The sequence below is a fragment of the Myodes glareolus genome, chromosome 1, assembly GCF_982192425.1.
Source record: "Myodes glareolus chromosome 1, mMyoGla1.1, whole genome shotgun sequence".
Lineage (NCBI taxonomy): Eukaryota > Metazoa > Chordata > Mammalia > Rodentia > Cricetidae > Myodes > Myodes glareolus.
Genome location: NC_142026.1, coordinates 135,746,102 through 135,760,311, shown reverse-complemented (window position 1 = coordinate 135,760,311; position 14,210 = coordinate 135,746,102). Strand labels below are relative to the sequence as shown.

The 14,210-nt window shown below is 50.1% G+C and overlaps 1 protein-coding gene and 1 long non-coding RNA gene across 3 annotated transcripts in view; one reads left to right on the top strand and one right to left on the bottom strand.

Moving 5' to 3' along the window:
* Positions 1 to 237: 237 nt before the first annotated feature.
* On the bottom strand, positions 238 to 1,250 carry LOC146895784 (uncharacterized). Of its 2 annotated transcripts, none has more exons than XR_015001203.2 (2): positions 657 to 1,250; positions 238 to 552 (listed from the first exon to the last, which is right to left on the bottom strand). It is a non-coding gene; the product is annotated as an uncharacterized LOC146895784 (long non-coding RNA). The 2 variants fall into 2 exon arrangements; XR_015734637.1 differs by having other exon boundaries at positions 795 to 1,250.
* Positions 1,251 to 1,373: 123 nt separating this feature from the next.
* Positions 1,374 to 14,210, top strand: part of Agpat4 (1-acylglycerol-3-phosphate O-acyltransferase 4) — a 107,913-nt gene continuing 95,076 nt past the window's right edge. The window contains exon 1 of the mRNA XM_048420798.3: positions 1,374 to 1,515. The gene's annotated coding sequence lies outside the window, so the exon portion shown is untranslated. The remainder of the gene's footprint in view (positions 1,516 to 14,210) is intronic.

Sequence of the window (14,210 nt, the reverse complement as noted above, 5' to 3'; positions counted from 1 at the left end):
CTTTTAAAGATTACGTTGGGTGCAGAAAACAAAAATTTAGACTAATTTTTATTATTTATATATGTGTGCTTCTGTGCATCACATTCATGCAGTGCTCCTGAGTGCCAGAAGGGGGTGCTGGATTCCCTGGTGTTGCGGGTGGTTGTGCGTTGTCAGATGTGGATGCTGGAAACCGAACCCTGTCCGTTTCAAGAGCAGTAAGCACTCTTAACCAGTGAGGTATCTCATCTCTAGTACTTACAGGGAACTTTTTTTACGTTTATTACTTTTATTACTAGCCGATCAAGTTGATTTTTACACCCCACCTTTTCTTGGTTGGTTTTGATTTGGATTCTTTCTTCCACTCCCACCCCATTCTGCTTTGTTCGTCTCACATTCCAGATGATTTCCTGGACGTCAAAGTAGAACCCCTGTTTCCTGTTTCTTAAGCGCCTTCCCCCTCTTGGCCTCTGTCTGCACCGTGCTGTTTGCCGTGAGGTTCTACAGCACTTAGAAGTTCCGCAATACTGTGAACGCATCCAGAGAGCAGAATGGACCACCGGGGCTTTCTTTCTGTAAATACAAAAACATCCGTGACGGTGGCTGGGACAGGGCGCACCTGAAGGGCACTTTAAGCACCTTGTGATTGAAATCCCCTTTCCAGGAATGTCACGCACCTGGCCTTTGTTCGCTTACAACCGTCCTCCCCCCTTTAGAGTTTCACGATTCTATTTTGTTTAAAAGGTCTGCTCAGACCCTTGCTAACACCCGCGTGAAATGCCAAGTGCATGTGCGTGTTGCCTGCGTGTGCGCACTTGCAGCGGTAGTCGGCCCTGGTGCCCGACTTTGGAGGAGAGCATCCATCCACTTGAGCTCCTGGATCCACGGTCTGCACACCTTGGTCTCGGGAGCGCTGGGTGTGATCTTGGAAGGGGCTTCCGGGCTCGACGAGGGAAAGAGACACAGCCTCATTCTAAGCATGGGGCGGTGGCGGGGGCAGAAGAGGTGAGGAGGGCACCAAGGTGCTCGGGCTTCCGCCCTCATCCTCTTCTCGCTGAACGAAACAGAAGGGCGATTTCCAGGGCAGGAGGCCGAGGTTACGCGGGCCTTTTCTGCGCGGGGACGCAACAGGGTCCGTGAGCTGTGCAAGCGCCGCCAGGCCACTAGGCTGGCTTTGTTGTCCACGCGGGCGACTTCCCGATCCCATCAGAATCCAACAGGAGGCCGGGCCGGACACATCCTCACACCCATTGGAAGGAGAAGACGGTGACTCATGTTACACGGGTCCGAGCTTCCCTCCCAACAGCTAAGTCGTAGCTTTAAAAGGAAGTGACATGGGTGGGGAGAGACGTCAGCCGAGGACCACCTTTTTTTCCCCTCCCCGAAGGGTCCACCCCTTTGGGTGGAGTCTCGCTTTTTCTTTCGCGTGTTGGCTGACTTACAGCTTCTCTAAAGTAGAGGCAGTTTCTGAACCCTAGGCAGCTGCCTCGCAGTTCTAGCTGGTGAGCGCCAATGCACAGCGCTGCCGGGAACGAGGTAGGTGGTGTCCCTGCGATTTCCAGGCACCTTCTCCTGGGGTGGGGCGTGCAATGGTCAGATGCCCTTTCTAGTAGGGTTTCCTCAGCTTGGCTGGTTTTCCTCAGACTTTGGAAGGGATGGGCTGGGGCAGGCTGGGAGACTGGTGCGGTGGTGGTGAGGACCACTGCTTTATCCCGGGTTGTGAGGTGCCTTTTGGGGCTCTGCGAGCACCCCTCCCAGGGTGGGAGCGTTTGCTTGGCCACCAGTGAAGCTGTAAAAAATTCTCTTGATACATACACGGGCTCTCTTTTGTGTTCGTGCAACACGTTCTTCTGTCTCTGGTGTTCCTATGGCAACCACAAAAATATACTCCACAAAATACAGTCCTGATCTAAATTGATTTATTTGTATTTCCTTCCTGGGCTTGGCCTGGCTGGGCCCCGCTGGAGCGCGGCATGACTCTGTAGATACCCCCTCCTCGTTTTCATTTTGGTTTTTCCCTATCGCAGAAGGGCTGGGGGAGGGGAGTTGCCAAGGAAACAGGCATTTGTAATCACCGCGGTATTTACTTAATTTTAAGCTTCTGGGTTCTCCATCAGATGTCGAGATTTTTAAAGGGTGTGCGGTTGATGTTTATGAAGCTTTCCGGCGTTTGGGGTAGTTTTAAAAAACTTCAGTATGTCTTAAGACGTGCTACTGGACAAGCTAAGAGGGGAAGGAAGGTTTAACTCTTTATAGGCCGGGAGGACTTTGAAATAAAGTTTTGGAAAGTACCTGAGAATTCACAATGGTAAATACGTTATCAGCTGCGCAGGCTTGCCCACAAGTCTAAACATGTATGAGTCTTGGCTGTACTCTGAACTTCATTTAGCCACAAATCAAAGTGCGGTTAGTGTAAGACATGTTAACTACTTAGCAGGATCCCTAGGGTGACCTCCTGCTTGGATCTGGCTTCCGTTACCCAGTGCTCACCCTCCAGTCTTCCCAAACCTGGAAGGATCTGCTCATCTGAAGAGTAATCAGCCAGCATCCTCAGCTAGTGAAAAAGTTACCTTAAGAGAAGGAAACCGAGCATGCCTGTCTCTGTGTAGGAGGCAGGCTCCAGTGCACGTGTGTCTCTGTGTAGGAGGCAGGCTCCAGTGCACGTGTGTCTCTGTATGTAGGAGGCAGACTCCAGTGTACGTGTGTAGGAGGCAGGTTCCAGTGCAGTGTCTCCGTGTGTAGGAGGCAGGTTCCAGTGCAGTGTCTCTGTGTGTAGGAGGCAGGCTCCAGTGCATGCGGGTGTCTCTGTGTACAATGTGGGGAGGTGGGGGGATGGTGGGATGGAGGCAGGGTTCCTGTTTGAGAAAAAAAAATCGGGAGTCCCAAGTTAAAAGCATGGTGTCCTTCTGATCCCCCTGGGGAGATACACAAACCTTCAGAAGAAACTAAGATGTGAGAGAAAATTACCACCTACCTAGTGATAAACAGGGGTAAATAGTTCATTGCCCCCAGGCAGGCCCATTAGCAGGTGTGGCTTTAGTTGCTACCTTTCTTCAGTCCCACCTCTTGTAAAGTGCACTGCATTGCTGACACCTGAATTATTTCTCTAATGGCACTGAAAAGAATCCTGAATTCCTGAGATTGTCTGTAGGTAGAATTTCAAAGGCCTCCAGATTCCTTCAGGCTATGAAAGCCCAAACCGTGACTTTGAACCCCAGCCCCCTCCTATGTGGAATCAAGAAGGACCAGGGGTTTCTTGAATGTTCCTTGTCTAACTTCTGTTACCTCTGTCTGAAAAGTTGACCCTAGTGCCAGGGTTCTTTTTTTTTTTTTTTTTTTTTTTTATTTTTCGAGACAGGGTTTCTCTGTAGTTTTTGGTGCCTGTCCTGGAACTAGCTCTTGTAGACCAGGCTGGCCTCGAACTCACAGGGATTCGCCTGCCTCTGCCTCCCGAGTGCTGAGATTAAAGGCGTGCGCCACCACCGCCCGGCTTAGTGCCAGGGTTCTTAAGCATTTCAGACACAGAAGTTCTCTGCCAGTGGGAGCCGAACAGCACAACACAAAAACCAGAGGGCTGGGTTTGTTGCCTAACATCCTTAGAAACCCTCAAAACGAACAAATCAAACTAGGGAAAAATGGGGTTAAAGACAAGTGAACTAGGTGATGGTACAGAGCATAAAAATATCTGCAAGAAATGACTGGGCTTTCCTTTTGCCAAGCACAAGTTAGCATACTACCTGACAGTGGGCTTACCACGGCCTTCCACAGCCCATCAGCAGGGCGCTCACAGCCTCTCCCTCTTGAGTTTCCAGACCCAGAAATTTCACAGCAAGAACCCAAACCAGAGAGGACGCAGCAAACACCCAAACAGACAAAACCACTCTCTGATATCCAGGTAGAGAGGGACACGTCTGGCCTGTGGAAGACAGGTGAAGCTGTGTGTAAGCAAGGTACCCTAGGATGATCCCCAGAAGGCCAGCCTGTGCCATAGCCTTGACTTGGAACCGGGGCGGGGTTGGGAGGAGTGAAGTGGCATCTTCATCATCCACCCTGGCCATTGCCTTAAATCATGGATGCTCAGAACTGGAATTGGCTAAGGTAACATTTCCTGTAGCTCCTACTGTGTTCTGAAGGGAGATCTAGTGGGCAGGGGAGAGAAGTCGTGCGTGTTTCTGAGTGACTCTTGATTTAGAGATAGGTGGTAGAAGCCTGGCTCAGTCATCCTCTGACAGGGAGACCCCGTGTCAGTCCAGCTCAGAAGCTTTCATCCGCACTGAGTCAGTTTGGAAAGCTAGCATTAGACCAGGAGATTCCATTTTCTGGGGACGGCAAGCCAGGGCTGTGCCAGGGGCTATGGACACATCAAGTTAAGCATTACAGTTTTAAATCATGTGGGGAGGGTTTTAAGAGAGTTCAAAAGCTGACCAATCTTTTTTTTTTTCTTCTAATGGCAAAATAAGAGAAAATGTCGTAAAATGAGAGAGATTTCTGTGGCCGCTGCTCCCGCCCCACCCAAGAACGCACTCTGGAATCACAGAGATTTCTTGTCTGTTTCCTCTTCTCTGAATTTGTTCTAGTTCCTTCCTGGACCCTGCGCCCTGTTAGTGCCCATTGACTCGTCCACTTTTGTACATATGTCCACCCATGTATGTTGTCCAGCGGCCCTTCATATAGTCATTAACTATGTCCACCCATGTCCGTTGTCCAGCGGCCCTTCAGTATAGTCATTAACTATGTCCACTCGCAGCCCTTCATATAGTCATTCACTCCCTACGTCCACCCGTGCCCGTTGTCCAGCGGCCCTTCATATTGTCTTTCATATATTTTCATAGATTAGCATGTTGCAGCACTGTGTGTTATGAGTATGTGCTCGGGAGCTGGCACACGGAAAGCACCCTCGCCCTGAGATACCGATAAAAACATCCACTAGCTGGTGACCCTGACTGTTGTTTCCACAATTATTTTTATACATATAGGTTGCACTGGGCAATGGGGGAGCAAGTGGTTAGCTCTTGACTGACTTGCCTCGCTTCGAGTTTTTTTTTTTTTATGATTTCTCTATTGGTTGAACATAAGGCTGGGAAACATCTGTTAATTAACCAAAACTGGAGGGAATGGCACTCCGAATGGTGGACCCATATGAGAATAGAGGCCATGCAGCCATGCAGAGCGATATTGTGTTGCTGCCAGGGACTGTGGCTCTTCCTGGCAGAGACAGAATATAGTTTGCTGTTTTGTTTTTGGATTGTCTCATGTTCTTTGGAGCTAGCCCACGTGGAGCCAGTAGAAACAAGAGACCTCTCATCACCTCAGGCAGTCTATAGCAACAGCAGCTCACCTCCAGACCCTGGAGCATCCAAAAACCTCAGCGCTGCCTCAAGGTATTTCCTGGGGTCAGAAGGTTTTCTCAGCAGACTGATCTTACCCTACAATGTCACCTCTGCCTGGTAGTGACTTGGCGCCCTGACAAGGAATTCCCAGGAAAAACACCCTCTTCTGCCTGCCTGCTTGACCTTGGGAGGAAACTTTAGGGAGTCTCCCCTCCCACTTCTTTGTTATTTTAATCTCAGAGGAGATTAGCCTCAAAGAAATCTGCTGTCCCTCCCCTGGGTTAGGTCTCCAACTCTACCTGGGGTAGACCCTGCAAACCCTGTTGCCTATAGAAGAATTAGGAAATTTGAAGATCTGTTCTGCCTCCCTCAGTTTGGGGGTGACTGGTGACCTCCAGAGACACTGATGTGACTGGCCATATGTAGAATCCATGAGAATGCTAGGGGCCCCCCTTTGCTGAGGGCTTCCTATACATCAGCATATATACATTGATCGAACTTCACGGGGGGGGGGGGGGGGGGGGGGAGGGGGGGATCAAGTTTGTTTTGTGCTCATAACAAATTTGCATGTAAAAGCTGTTGTCACTGCCCGCTGTGCAAGCACAGATTAGTGAAGGGACTCACGTGGGCAGGTGACAGACTGTACTGGGGTTTGAACTCTCACTTCCCAGACTCTTGCCTTGGAGTGACAGAAGGCGCCTCCTCTTCCTCTCCTGGTGTGATGACTTTTTTCTCTGTCCCAGTCCCGAGCACACAGCCTAGAGCCGTGGTTCTCAACCTTCCTAACACTGTGGCCCTTTAATACATACAGTTCCTCATGCTTTGGTGACCCCAACCATACAATTATTTTCATTGCTACTTCATAACTGTAATTTTGCTACCATTATGAGTCATAATGTAAATGTTTTCAGAAATGGAGGTTTACCAAAGGGGTCGAGACCCACAGGTTGAGAACCAGTGGCCTAGAAGACAATGGACACGTGGGACTTTATTTTTTATTTTTGCAGGGCGGGGGGGGGGAGCTTAAGGGGAGACCGGATTCATATATCCAGAGCTGGCTTTAAACTCCCTATGTAGCTGAGAATGGCCTCGAACTCTTGATCTTCCCGCTCCACATTCCAAAGGCTGCAGTTTCACGTGGGCACTACAAGGACACTCTTTCTATGCTGTCCTAGAGGGGGGTCATTAAGGCAGTGCTCAACCACCCGAAGTCCATCCCCAGCCGAAGGAGAGAAACAATGTTTATGTTTTAGACAAGCAAATCTCTACCCTCTGGTTCTTCCCCCACGTGCCGTTCCTACTTATTTTTAAGTCTGCAGAAATGCTGCAAGGCAGAGAGACGTTTCAGAAGTTGGAGAAGCAGAAGCAGTGTGCTGAAGACAAGCCATTGTCATTCCAGAGAGTCTTGTAGTTTTCTAGGAGGCAGTGTGGGCTGGGAAAGACGTTGCAGGGCGCACAGTGATTCCAGTATGAACTGCCCTCAAGACCTGTGTTTACCCAAGGAGCCAGCCTCTTGAGTCACTTCTAATTAAGGACCCCTGCTGCTGCCCCAGTCCTGCAGGCCAAGACGGATGGAGCCCTGGAGCCCAGCTTTTCTCTTGTTCAAACCCGGTTTAAAATGCAGATTATCATCTGTGAAGATGCCACCAGGCCAGGCTTTATCCTAGACAGACTTTGAAATGTGAATGGGAGAGAATTGACGGGGTGCAGTCTGGTCTGCTTACCTCTCTCTGGGCTCCGTTGTGAGCAGTCAATTCCCTGCGGGCAGGAGGCTAACCAAGGCTGATGAAATTTTAAAGAACCAAGCACATCTTCTTCCCAGGACGTGACAGTCAATGCCACTGTCAAAACATTTGCCCTGGATCCTGGTTGGCTGACAATCGCCCTAGCCCTTGCTTCCCTCCCTTCCTGGTTGTGAGGAAGGGGGAGCATAGGTGGGAGGGAAAGTGAGTTAAGGATGGGAAGGCTTCTTTGGGCTCACACTTCAAGGGGACACATGGCAACAGTGCAGGAGACAACCGGATTTTCATTCAGAAAGCAGAGAGAGATAGAGACAATGAACCTTGATGTGTCCCTCGCTTTCTCCCTTTTATTCAGACCAGGCCCTTATGCATGTGGAAATAATTTGGCCACATTTAAGCTGCGTCTTCATGCCTCTGTTAACCCCAGCCATAAACTCTGTCAGAGGTTTGTCTCCTAGGTTAGTTCTAGGTCCTGTTAAGTTGACAGTCCATGTAGATCATCACAGCTTCTCGGTAACCCTGAGTCCATCTCTCTCTCTCTCTCCCTGATGTTCTCCGCCCACCCCTTCTAGAAAGAGTGGCAGGGGCATAGTTGTGCCATGTGGCAGCTACTGAATACCATGCCAGGTCCTTATGGACAGTGCGGGCTTCTCAAGGAACCATAGTTAGCACAGAAGAGGGCAACAAGCACAAAAAGGGAGTCCTTGGCTGGAGAAAAGGTGGGCACAAGGCTGTTTGCGGAGCTGCCTATGTGTGTGCCTCCGGGTCAGGCTTCCCACATGTCCTTCCTTAAAGGCAAGACCGCTCTGCCGTATCACAGTTGACATTTGGGGACAAATAACTCTTGTTTGTGGGGCTGTCCCATGCAAGATAGGCTGATAACTGCATCCTGCCATGAGATGCCAGGAGTAGTAAGGCCTCCCACTGTGGCCCTAACAATCTAGAATGTTCCAGAAATTGCTAGATACATCCTCCAGGGATAAAATTTCCCACCAAAGCTGAGAGCCACCGTGTGAGAGAATTTCTGCTTATAACTCCAGTAATTCTCTGTTTGCAGGAAACAAAAAAAAAATCCTTCCAGGGCTCATTTGCATAAGCCCCGCCCGTGTAAAATTTTCACCTCCCCACCCCCAAGAGGCAACAGCCTAATTTAAATTCTTAGATACTTGCTTAAGAATTGAAAAATATTGGCCAGGTAAAAAGTAGACATGGAGTCAACAAGCCCTTATTGAAAGAGTTCGCGTGCCTTCTGTCCCGGTAAACTCACTTGTAGCGTTAGGCTGGGTGGCACTGCCAAAGACTTAGAACCGTGCAGGTAGATCTGTCCCTCATCAGGTCAGGAACCACCCCCCATCTGGTGAAATAGATGAGCATGTCAGAGAGTTGGGGGAGCCACTCTGTAAACTGGCCTCTGCTCCCTTCTGCTGAGTTGGTCTCATGCCCTCCTTAGACGTACCAAATAGCTGCCAAATTCCATTGCAATGCCTACCCCAACCACAAGTCTTTCCCTCCACCTCTGACCTGCTGTTTCCCCACACAAGGACCTCCCTGACTGCCTTCTGAGACCAGCTGTCAGGTCGGCCTGAACTTCCAGTCACTGGGAGACACTGAGTTTCTCTGACGAGCTCTGGCAGATCCAGGGTTCCTGTCTTTTCACCTCCCCATCCTTCAATCCAGCCTTGCATATCTATGTGAGCAGTGCAAGTCCTGCATTCTACCATCCCATACAAGTCAAGCCTCTCACGACATTTCTGGGCTCAAGTCCTTGCACTTGCCTACCACAGGGGGTCCAAGAAGGAACCAGAAATCTCCAGTGCCCTGGAGGAGGGCACTAGCCCACATAGATCATTCTAGCACTGTGAGATAAGAAGCTGGCCTCCGAGGGCCCGCAAGGGCCTGCCAGTCCATCCCTGCCCAGCCTGCTGCCTGGGAAAGCTTCCTGGAGACCCCACTCCGTCTCATCCAAGCATGCTGGCTCTTCCTGAACAAAGGTAACTGTGGACAAAGATACTCGGACAAAAGCAGCTTAGAGGAGAAAGGATTTGTTAGTTGGCTCACAGTTGAAAGTGTAGCTCTGTTGTGGCAAGGGAGTTATGGCAGCAGGAGCTTGAAGCAAATGATCACAGTACATCTGCCGTCAGAAGAGGACAATGAATGTACACCGCTGCTCAGCCTCCATTCATACAGTTCCCTATCCCAGCCAGGAAGAAGAGGGCAATGAACGCACAACCTGCTCAGCCTCCATTCATACAGTCCCCTATCCCAGCCAGGAAGAAGAGGCCAATGAACGCACAACCTGCTCAGCTCTCCATTCATACAGTCCACTATCCTAGCCAGAAAAGGCCTTCAAGCATAGCTGGGCAGGTCTTTCCAAATCAGTGCCATCCATATAGTCCCTCATGGGCATGCCCATGCCCGAGGTCACTCTAGATTCTGTCAGACTGATTGTTGTCATTCACCATCACAGAAGTGAAATTCGTGTACCTGGGAGAGGAATGTAGCTGGGAGGTCTCGGGGGCCGGACAGCAGGCCAGCCTGGAGTGCTGTGGCCAGGAGAAACACATGGACTGTCCAGTGGGAAGCGGAGACCTCCCCGGATCTGCGGAGGAGGAGAGGACACAGGTCAGAGAATCCGGGAGCTGATGGCTGGTTGTGTTGAGCCTCTCTGACACTGGAGGAAAGGGAAGGTTTCCTATGCCGTCCTTTCCAGCAGTCCCTTGTCACATGAGTCTCCATTCTGCCACACAGTCACTTCTCGGAGTCACGTCAGAGCCACTAGATGTTGAACGTTCTGCATAGTGCATGTCAGTCAGCCTACCCCTCTGGCTGGGGAGGTTATAGGTTAGCTTCTCTGGTTTGACTGGAAGCTGAAGTCCCAGGGCTAGGAATCCTCAAGCACCCCAAGTGGGCTGTGCACAGCATTATAAGATGATTGCACACACACGTCGCCCAGCCTCCCTTTCTCTGGATTGATGCAGATTTCCTCTTGTTGAGGAAAAGACTTCTCTTAGATTCAAAATGAAATGTACAGAGACTTTTGTTTTTCATTCTCACCCCAGTGACTCAGGGGAAAGACTGGAAAAAAAAAACCTACCAGACCAAATTATATAATGAACAGTGTGTGATCCCTTAAAGCCCAGTTTGACCTCCTGCCGTAGAGGACAAACGTGGTTCACGTTTTAGTGAGGTTGGGAGAGAGGACAATGGAAGGTTTCGAGTATGCCCGGTTGTTTGATTCTTTATTCATTCTAGATTTTGCATCATTGAGCCTCCTCCCTCCTTCCCCATTCCTTCTCTCCTCTTTGATGTCTGAACTGTGGTCTCTGGTCCTTGACAGCTCCCATCTTGCTTCCTCCCTTTCCTCCGTCTGTCAGTACTCTTGTCAGGTCAGATCCGACTGTGTCCTGGAGGTGCTGAGGCAGCTTTCAGCTGAGCTGTTGTTTCCTGTATTTGTTACTCAGTTTCCATCTGCCAATCAGTGCCCTATTCTGGTCAACACCAACTGGACATAGATATTCCATTGGTGAGAACAATGCCACCTGCAATTTGAGTTGGTCACTCGGAGCAGTGTATACACACACACACACACACACACACACACACGTGGGGAGCCTTTTAGGGACCGTGAGAAGAGCATAGTGCAGAGGGAAGCAGGGGTGGGGTACGCGGTCTGGGTTTGGCCCCATGAATAGCCTTCTACCCAGTGTCTGTCCATGAGACCTTGAACATGGACCAAGAGCTGCTTCCTGGCACATGCTGCCACTGGCACAAGGGGCTGGCTCATCTGATGTCCCTGTGAGTGTTGCCTTTGTTTCCTTTGTGGTCAGCAAGGCGTCCAGGGCCAATGCAAACTTTGTAACCAAGGCACCAGCTCTGGGGCCATCTGTGGTGTGCAGACTGAACTTGGTCTTCTCTCTAAGGTCTCAGTGGTGCTGAAAGATCAAAGGGAAAGACTTTGAAATGCGAAAACAACCAGATGTGGCTGTGTTCCCATTACTCTGGAGGCAGAGACAGGAGGATCAGAAGTTCAAAGCTATCTCAAGTGCTCAGCTTTTGAGGCTGAGCTTGGTCTATGCGAGATCCTGATTTGTGAAACCAAAAGCAGGCTGGTGGGATGTCTCAGCTGGTAGCTACTTACTGCCAAGCCCAATGACCTGTGTTCCACTTGACTGAGGGAGAAAACTACCTTCTGTAGGTTTTTCTCCAACACCCACAGGGATGCTGGAGCATGCATGCCCCTGCCCCAAAAAATAAATGCTGGGGTAAAAAAGCAACAACAACAAACAAACAAAAGCTAGCAGAAGGCACTTGGTGCTTCGCTACTCCCCTGCTTGGGAAATATTTCTGGGAAATTTTTGAGGAGAAACTCAAGTTGAATGGTGTCTTGGTAATTCTGGGAAGGAAGGCATGCTTGCTGGACCCAGTCCTCCCATGCTTGTCTCTTTACCATCTATCTCCAGATGTGAGTCTGAGTTCTAGAAGGGGCAGCATGGTTGCATGAGACACAGTCACCCCAAGACCGTTCTTGCCGTGGTTGCTTCTCATTCCTGCTCCCTTTTCTGCCAATGGCACATTTAGTGGAGATTTGTTTTTTCCCATCTCCTCTCTGGTCCCCTACCCTTTAGGGTCTTCCTCACTTCTGCTGGAATGAACTCCCTTCTGGGTTATTCTAGGACACACCTTGTTCTTTCTGAGCTCCGGTAATCCTGTCACCATGGACAGAGTCTGCTTAAGTCATAATAGGATGGATGGCAAGTTGCTTCTTGACTCCAGGATCCCTGCTCTGGGGTCAAAGTCAATCGGTATCTTCACACTATAGCCCCTCCAGGTACTGGGAGCTCAGGGTTTCATGTTGTAAGAATTTGGAAACAGCCAAGGGTCCACTCATAACTAAAGAGAAAAGGGAAAAAAAAAACCAGACCAGCTCACCACAGGAATGCCCCTCTTGACCTGGTTTTGAGTGTTTTTAATAGGGGGGAAGGTTCCAGTTGTCTTATGTGTTTCTCTGATCAATACACATTCCCAGACAGAGATAGGGTGATGTTGCTGAGGTTTCCCATGTGAAATGCAGCTTCTGCACACTACAGGGTCAGCTGGGTTGTGGGAGGTGGAGCATCCTCCTTTTGGACCCAGGGTTGTGCTAAAGCCTCCTCCATCAGGTGGGTGAGCATGGCTGCTCTCTGTTCTACTATGACCAGACTACTCAGGAGCCACAGCTGATGTCCCTTGAGAACAGTGGGGGAAGGGACCGACCACCACCTATTCTGAATATTTCTCTATCATTAGCCCTGGCCAGGCCTGCACAGGACACTGTGTGTACAAGTCCTCGCTTAAAGACTCCACCTTTGTAGGAAGGCAGAGGGACGGGAGGTGGGAGTTGTGGGAAGGCAGAGGGATGGGAGGTGGGAGTTAACATTTCATCCTCATATCTGAGCTCCTAGGCTGCCCTTCACGTCACTGACCTTGGAGAGACTGCTCCCTTCTATGCTCTGCTTGAATTCTGTAGCATGGAACTCTACAGTGTAGACGGACCCTGAAAAGGCTGTCAGAGGGGCCCTGCCTGAGTAGGGAGGGAGATGGCATAGGCTATCAGGGTTTTGGAGGGTGAGCGCGACAGCCAAGTGTGCTGGGAGGGGAGAGGCACAGGCAGAGGGGACGGAGAACACAGTGGCCCAGAAGCATGGGAGTGAAGGCCACTTCGGAATTCTGTGAGTGGAAAGAACCCCCTGCCCTCACTGCTGCCCTGCCCTGGTCTCTGTCTCCACTTTTCAACACACACTGTACAGGGGAGAGGCAGTTAGCATCGACTTTGTTACTTGAATTTATTACCATTCTTTCTTAGAGTATTGCAAACTCCTTGGGGGGTTTCAGTGTCCTGTTTTTCTGCAAGGTGCTTCCAGAAGCATTTTTTGGAGGAGCAAAGGGCATCCTTTGAGGAGATCCCACATCGCAGCTACTTATCTGAAGCCCACATTGCACCCCAGCACCCAGCTGCTGGACCAGGTGATGCTGTTGTTTAGGTGAGGGCTGCTATGTCTTGCTGCATTTCAAAGTGGTATGAAAATCAGTTCCAGTCTTCATCTCAGATCTTTGCATCGGGGATCCCTCCACAAGGCCAGTCCTAACGGTCTGTGAGCAGAGGCCAGAGGCAGGTGCAATCTAGTCCCTCGCTCAGTCCCGGGGCAGAGGTCACACACGTGCAGTTGAGCTAGTTTCTGACTTTGGAAAGTCCCTTTTCTGATGATGCACATGGGCTTTCTGAGAGTTATAGACGTCATCCTGGTTGGTCAGACTGCGGTAATAGTGGGTCAGTTAGGGTCAGGGCGGCTTCACAGACTCCTCAACCGGCCCATCGCCGTGTAGGACCAGCCCTTTGAGTAAAGCTCTACACACCCAGTCCTCATGGTCCTTGGGAAAGAAGCTCCACCTTCTTATTGGGCCAGGCCCGGAATCCTCATGGCTCATTCTATGACAAGTCTAGAGTTTACTCGGTTTCCCAGATGCCAGCTTGTGGAGGGTGACCACAGGCCTGGAATTCTGTGTGGCCTTCCAAGCTCTTGACCCAGAGGCAGCTGACTACCTAGGAGGTATTTGAGGTGTGGTTGGCTTTAGAGACAAGGGGCCCTGTGTAACTAAGGCTAACCTTGAACTTACTCTGCAATCAAAGCGTATTTTAAGGAACAGAAACAAATTAAGTTTCTGTCTTGAACCACCATTCTCCATGTGTGAGATTTCATGGTGAGTTTAACTTGGGTCTAAGTACAATTCTCTGGTCTCACACACTGGGTATCACCTCTATTCCAGTTTGTGGCTTAGACTCAGATCTGCCACTATGAACAGCCAGGTCATATGGTGTCATCTCAGTACAGGAGGATGACCCTGTGCTGTTAAACCATGAGACACTCAGCTTCACTGCCGCGATGGCTGGTAACACCATGTGCTGTCTGCTTGGAGAGTCTGGCAATCCCATTTACAGGAAATTTGTTTTCAGACAGGAAAGGATAGTTCGGGGTGAGATTGAAATTCCTGCCATCTTGAGTTGTTTCTGGTGTTCCTACGAAGACAAAGCAGTGTTTAAGGAGCAGGAGGACCTAAGATTCTCACCTGGAGCCACTGGTTCTTAGGCCTTGGGATGTCTTAGGGAGATCGGCAAAGTTCC